This window comes from Ixodes scapularis, unplaced genomic scaffold (genome assembly GCF_016920785.2).
Source record: "Ixodes scapularis isolate PalLabHiFi unplaced genomic scaffold, ASM1692078v2 PGA_scaffold10__122_contigs__length_95168666, whole genome shotgun sequence".
Lineage (NCBI taxonomy): Eukaryota > Metazoa > Arthropoda > Arachnida > Ixodida > Ixodidae > Ixodes > Ixodes scapularis.
In genome coordinates, this window is record NW_024609836.1 from 91,657,553 (window position 1) to 91,665,235 (window position 7,683).

Here is a 7,683-nt window from a genome sequence, read left to right on the forward strand (position 1 = left end):
AAAATAAAACGTTGACGAACGCGCGAGCAAGATGCCATTTGTTTTAGGTATTTGCTTTAGAAAATTTACTACTGCTGAGGCCAGCACGTGCCGCGCGTGGAACCTCCAATCCCTGCATTCTCCTTGATGCTTGGGTAATATAGCAATAGGTCTATTTACGTGTTGCTGAAACGTTTGTATTTACGAAACGTGCGACAGACCAGCGGATCCGAAACCAACTGCAACACCTGTGCTCCGTGAAAGTGCCCGTCTATACGCCAGAACAATTTAGAAAACAGCGTAACATCACCTAGCACGGAACTATTAGCTCGAAGGCGGCTCTACGGTGCGCCGCGCACCTGTACTCCGTGAAAGTGCACATATACGCCGGAACAATTCAGGAAGCAGCGCAGCATCATCAAGCACGGCACTGGAACTACCAGCTTCAAGGCAGCTCTTCGGTGCGCCGCACAACCAAAGTGAGCCTCCGTTCATTTGGACGAAGCGGCACCACGATTTTACAATCCCTAGCCCGACTCACGTAATTTCCGTAGCTAAACCGCGTTTCCAAATACGTTGCACACTCTTAACTGCAGACCTCAAGGATTCCGATCGTCAACAAGAGCACAAAAACGTCGCGTTAAAATTTATCCTAGCAATATCCGAATCACTCCTACGTCCGAGAAACGCAGGGCCGATTATCTCTTTCGTGGCATTAGCACCGTCGATCACCAGCGAAACGCACACCGTTCCTCCTTATCTCCACGTTATGCCTGCGTGAGAGACCACGCTGAACTTTAAAGTCGCTTTCGACCGGCTTCGCATGACGGCTCCCGCATCTGAAATCCACTCTCTGGGACCAACGACGACAAACAACGCATCCGACAAGCTCCGGCCAACGCTCCTACCCAGCTGGGGCCAGCCGATACCTGGGTGATGCCATCTTTGCTGTGGCGTCACGCGTCACGTGACGAGTAGTCACATTTGCGTACATTGGCAGCGGCCCGCGGGGGGGGGGGGGGGGGGAAAGAGGGAGGGAGGGTGGAAGGGTTGGAACCCAGTGTAGGCCGGAAACCCTGGTTAATTGCTCTAAGCCGCTCAACCTCGTTGGCCACGGCCTTCCACGCAGCGCCACCTACAGTTTGCGTCAGCGTCGCCGTCAGCGCATCTTGGGGCGTCTCACACCGAGTCCGACGCTGGAAGGCGGCGACGCCAAGACGGACGCTTCCGCCGCTCTCTCGTCGGCCTTCGGCGTGTTTGCCGGTTAGGGCGGGTCGGGGATGCACTAACGATCGCGGACGTCATGTGTTCTATGTGGCACTGGTCGAAGCTCCTCCGGAGTCGAGAAGAACAAAGTCCGGAAATGGGCAACAGTAGCCCGAGGGCACGCATGAACGGGAGAGACGCCTCGTCCAACTATACGTCCGAATGCAGCCGACGACATCGTCCGACGGAGCCGTTCCGGCAGCGCCAAAAGTCAATCGTCGAGGCGCTCGTCGCATTTGTGTGTTCATTATCGTCGGCCAAACCATTCGTACACAAAGAGAAGGCTCGGGGGGCCACGGTTCATTCAATATGCGTGATTGGTTTAGCCGCTCGATAGCAACCGCACAAAGGCGGCCACGAGCGCCATGAGGATGGACCCCTTTGCACTGCTTAATTGGGTCTATCCGAGCGTCGCCGGCGCTAGGGCGATAAGATGAACAACTTTGAGCACGTCATGCCGCCGGAAGATTAACTCGAGCATTGCGTCAGAGTTCGGCAGGGTATATATAGCCGGACGGCCCCAGCTCGCGATCGGGTCCAATGATGATGCCGTTGCGGACTGTCTCAGAGTTTTTAAAATTCCACATTAGAGGGCGCTTCCTGTCGATAAGACTCGTAAGAGTAATCAGAGGCCGCTTTAGACTTCCGATTTCGAGTGACGTTCTTCTAGCCTGTTCGAGGTACTGATCCCCGCAGCTCGCTGGTTCAAGTCAGACTGCTCATACTGAACGGGACATCAATGTTCTCTATTCTGGGCGGCGGGCTGGCAGGCTGGAAGGCGCACTTGCGTACGCGTTCTCACCTTTCTGCACAGCCTTGTATGCCAGCCAGGATCACATTTCTTGTTTGAAAACATCATCATCATCATCATCATTAATATTATTATTATAATTATATTATTATTAATAATAGTATTCAATCCAGGTTAAGGCAGTTAGGTTTATTTACAATAGGTATGATCGGCATTTCTCACCATCGTCCGCTGTGACAGTGTTGGTGAATCGAATCTTTCAATTGATCCTTTCCGAAATTCAGTGCCATCTGGTGGCTAAAATGGCGGTTTACATTTTGCCGTACTAATGGCGGCAATGAACCTGTAGCCTGCAGCATTTTATTGGGCACCGCCACTTTCGCAAGACAATGGTAAACAAGAATGTGCTCTTTACTGTGCAGTTCTTTCTCGATCATCTCTTTCAGCGTCGTTGGCCACAAAGATGCAACCAGTCACAACGAAGCGCCAACCCAGATAGACGCCTTGATAAAGTTCTACACATCAATGGGCTTTGAAGTCGATTCTGTGCTACTAACAGATCGACTGGGCCCGAGCTATCGAAATGGACGGTTACGCAGCTCTTGCATTCAATTCCTGCTTCGTATCGTGCCAACGTCTCTGATGTATAGGTATCGAATCCTCAGCCATAGGAGTATCTTTAACATGCTCCTTCATCACTAAACAGAATGGCGCCATTGGTACGGCACATACGTCATTTTTCAGATGATGATGAGGATGATGATCAAAGTGGCCAGACTGAATTTCGGAAAGGGTCTATTCCCAACACTGTTTCAGGCGGACTGTCGAGCGGCTGAAAATGTTTACTTAAATTGTTAACGAGAATTGTGGCATCCAGCCCATGAATTACATTATTTTCACACGTGTGCACCAGAAGGGTCTCATCCTTTGAACATTAGCTTCGTCTGGTGTACCTGGATCTTCCGCACCGGTGCACAAAGGTGTAGGGCAGTGCACTTCCGGTATGTGTACTGACGCACTTATCTGCACCAGTGCAGGAGGTAGTACAGGTAAACAAAACGAAGCTATATTTCCATTTCAATCTCATATTGATTGTTAAAAAAAAATGCTTTTCTTTGCACTTCTGGGCTATGGAACAGTGTTGATGGACCAACACGCGCGCTTCATAACTTTATATTAGCCATAGAGAAATTTACCTCGAACCTGATGAGTGATTGTTAAATCCATATTTATATTGTCCTGTTTTTGTTCGACGTAGATTTATTTTAACCACCGTTTTTCACTCCTGCAATGGCATTTATTGAGGTCGTGGTACGTACAAACAATAAGATGAAATGAGAAAATAAATATCGTACAAAAGACGTGGTTGTTCGGTGCAGATATGATGACAAAACGATCGCCAGACGCGCCTCAGGCATCTTCGGAGTATGTTTGCTTCATACATATGGATGCTTCGAACACGTCTCCAGGCGGTTTTTGTACGACTACTAATATTACAGCACCGCTATACAAGGAAGGCCTCAGACGTTGTTCGTAGACTGTCTTTTGTATAAAATTATTAGCAGCCTGACTGCGGCTTTGTCTGCTTTGTACTGGAAAGTAATGCCTGGATCAAACCTTTTACACACACCCCTCCCCCCTCTCCGCATCCTTTCACCCCCAAGCGCACTGAAGTTCGCATGAACGCTCATAAAAATAAACCGATCGCATAAAACGAGAGTGTGGCACATTCAATTCTCCAAACTAATTTTTTTTTTAATTGCATATGTAGCAGACGTTTTATGCTAACAGCCAGTTGACTAACAATTGGGAAACTACGGCTAACTAGAATCGTGACGTCAGACTGACCTCAATCGCGGGATTCACTCCGTAAGTGTGACGTCATGGATCCAAACAAACCGTTGCTAGCGTCGTTGTTATGGACAAATACATGTGGCTCGGTTTCTCTACGAAAACCCGACCGTTCAAAAATCAGGAGTAGCATTTAAACTTCTAAAAATCACAGATATAGAAAGCTTGAATGTCATATATGTTTCGACAGAAGTGTGCCAGTAATCGCTTGTTTCTGAAATATTTACGACTGCAACTTCCGGTCCTCAAGATGCCTGCAGCAGGCGACGAATGCAAGAATTACGCCGTCTGCCACACGCCGGCCGGCGAAGCCGGCGCCGTCGTTTGAATCGTGTGAATAAGGACGATATTCCGATATTGCATTTGTTCTAAATATAATGATTTTCAGTAACTGAAAAGAAATCATAGTGGGGTGCGATGCAAAATATTGTTTATCGAAAGTCCGGGCGTCGATCGAGATGATCGTCTGCTAAAAGATCGCATTGTACCCGTGGGAAAAGCACTTGAGACGATCGGTAGAGATCCCAAATTTTGTTTGTGGGCTCGCGCTATGTGAGGGTGCGTCGTACCTGGTTCTAACCATCCCTGCAATGGTTACTGAAAAATCGCGATAGACATGGATTTCTTTAATAACCTGACAACCTCAATAATACTAATAATGAACGAATTACCTTGACGGCGTACAATTTGTTTCTCATACTGTCCTGCACTACGCCGGTAATGCACTTCATGTTGTCGTCGTAAATGATCTGCATGACGTGGTATGGTTTTACGGCATTTTCACCCCTCTGAACTAAACTAGATTCTTCACAAAAAAAAAAAAAAAAACGCACATTGCGGAGGTTTCTACGGCCATGGCGATGCACTTGCTTGTGTTGCTCGTTTACCGACGCAATTCAATGAAGACGCCCGCTGCAACAGAGGTCAGCAAATCTATCGTGTCGTCTGCTACCAAAGCAAAGCGGAGTGGAGTACTTAAGAAATGGCTTTCATCGTTGGAATACGACGCTGAGATGACAAGAACATCTTCATAATTAGATAGCAAGAAGTTAGGTTGCTTACAAAAAATTATTTACTTGTAAGTGAAAATCTAGCCTCAGGTGGAGTCTCCATGCATTAGTCCATAGCAACGTCCCTTGCAACGGTTTGTTTAGACCCAGACGCCGTGTTGTGACGTCATCACTTACGGGGTCAATTACAGAAAAAAACACATAAACGAATAAAAACACGCTCAAATTTCATTTTGTATGGCAAAAAAAAACACAAAAAAAAAAACAAGCACGTGCGCTTCTTTCTTTTCTTTTTTTTTTCTTTTTCTCTTGAAAGGTGGAGGGGGAGGAGTTTGCACAGATGTCTCTTCTGAAGTTTTTTTGTTTTTTTTTCTACACAAGTGCGAAGGACGCGTCGTGCGAGTAAAGTTCGACTGCCTTTGTAGAAGGGCGTTTCTACGGGCAACCGAAAATGTTCAATATCTTGCACGTATGGAAAACAGAAGTTGAAAGTCGCAATCGCGATGCTCATATCATACAAAAAGACACGGTGTATCTCCGCAGACGTGGTGACAGAATTTTCCGCGACCACGCCTCAAGCTCGTTCGAAGCGTCTTTGCCTTTACTTATTTATGTATTATTTAAACATGTATGCACACATTTTTTTTTTTTTTTTTGTATACGATCATTGTGACAGGATCATTACGGTCCTGTCATGAAGGGAAAAACACGTCTCGGACCGTCGAGAATTTTAGGGAACCGTTTTTGCACACCCGATACGATACGATGGGCCCTCCGGTATACGAACTGCGCATGCGCTACCACAGAAGACTCGCACATGCGCAGTTCGTACCGGAGGATCCATCGTACACCGTATCGGTCGTGCAAACACGGTCCCCTAAAACTCTCTACCGTCTGCTGACTGTTTTCGGTATTGGAGTGTATCAGAGAGGTAATTAGGGAACCGTTCTTGCACACCCGATACGATACGATGGGCCCTCCGGTATACGAACTGCGCATGCGCTACCACAGAAGACTCGCACATGCGCAGTTCGTACCGGAGGATCCATCGTACACCGTATCGGTCGTGCAAACACGGTCCCCTAAAACTCTCTACCGTCTGCTGACTGTTTTCGGTATTGGAGTGTATCAGAGAGGTAATTAGGGAACCGTTCTTGCACACCCGATACGATACGATGGGCCCTCCGGTATACGAACTGCGCATGCGCTACCACAGAAGACTCGCACATGCGCAGTTCGTACCGGAGGATCCATCGTACACCGTATCGGTCGTGCAAACACGGTCCCCTAAAACTCTCTACCGTCTGCTGACTGTTTTCGGTATTGGAGTGTATCAGAGAGGTAATTAGGGAACCGTTCTTGCACACCCGATACGATACGATGGGCCCTCCGGTATACGAACTGCGCATGCGCTACCACAGAAGACTCGCACATGCGCAGTTCGTACCGGAGGATCCATCGTACACCGTATCGGTCGTGCAAACACGGTCCCCTAAAACTCTCTACCGTCTGCTGACTGTTTTCGGTATTGGAGTGTATCAGAGAGGTAATTAGGGAACCGTTCTTGCACACCCGATACGATACGATGGGCCCTCCGGTATACGAACTGCGCATGCGCTACCACAGAAGACTCGCACATGCGCAGTTCGTACCGGAGGATCCATCGTACACCGTATCGGTCGTGCAAACACGGTCCCCTAAAACTCTCTACCGTCTGCTGACTGTTTTCGGTATTGGAGTGTATCAGAGAGGTAATTAGGGAACCGTTCTTGCACACCCGATACGATACGATGGGCCCTCCGGTATACGAACTGCGCATGCGCTACCACAGAAGACTCGCACATGCGCAGTTCGTACCGGAGGATCCATCGTACACCGTATCGGTCGTGCAAACACGGTCCCCTAAAACTCTCTACCGTCTGCTGACTGTTTTCGGTATTGGAGTGTATCAGAGAGGTAATTAGGGAACCGTTCTTGCACACCCGATACGATACGATGGGCCCTCCGGTATACGAACTGCGCATGCGCTACCACAGAAGACTCGCACATGCGCAGTTCGTACCGGAGGATCCATCGTACACCGTATCGGTCGTGCAAACACGGTCCCCTAAAACTCTCTACCGTCTGCTGACTGTTTTCGCTATTGGAGTGTATCAGAGAGGTAATTAGGGAACCGTTCTTGCACACCCGATACGATACGATGGGCCCTCCGGTATACGAACTGCGCATGCGCTACCACAGAAGACTCGCACATGCGCAGTTCGTACCGGAGGATCCATCGTACACTGTATCGGTCGTGCAAACACGGTCCCCTAAAACTCTCTACCGTCTGCTGACTGTTTTCGGTATTGGAGTGTATCAGAGAGGTAATTAGGGAACCGTTCTTGCACACCCGATACGATACGATGGGCCCTCCGGTATACGAACTGCGCATGCGCTACCACAGAAGACTCGCACATGCGCAGTTCGTACCGGAGGATCCATCGTACACCGTATCGGTCGTGCAAACACGGTCCCCTAAAACTCTCTACCGTCTGCTGACTGTTTTCGGTATTGGAGTGTATCAGAGAGGTAATTAGGGAACCGTTCTTGCACACCCGATACGATACGATGGGCCCTCCGGTATACGAACTGCGCATGCGCTACCACAGAAGACTCGCACATGCGCAGTTCGTACCGGAGGATCCATCGTACACCGTATCGGTCGTGCAAACACGGTCCCCTAAAACTCTCTACCGTCTGCTGACTGTTTTCGGTATTGGAGTGTATCAGAGAGGTAATTAGGGAACCGTTCTTGCACACCCGATACGATACGATGGGCCCTCC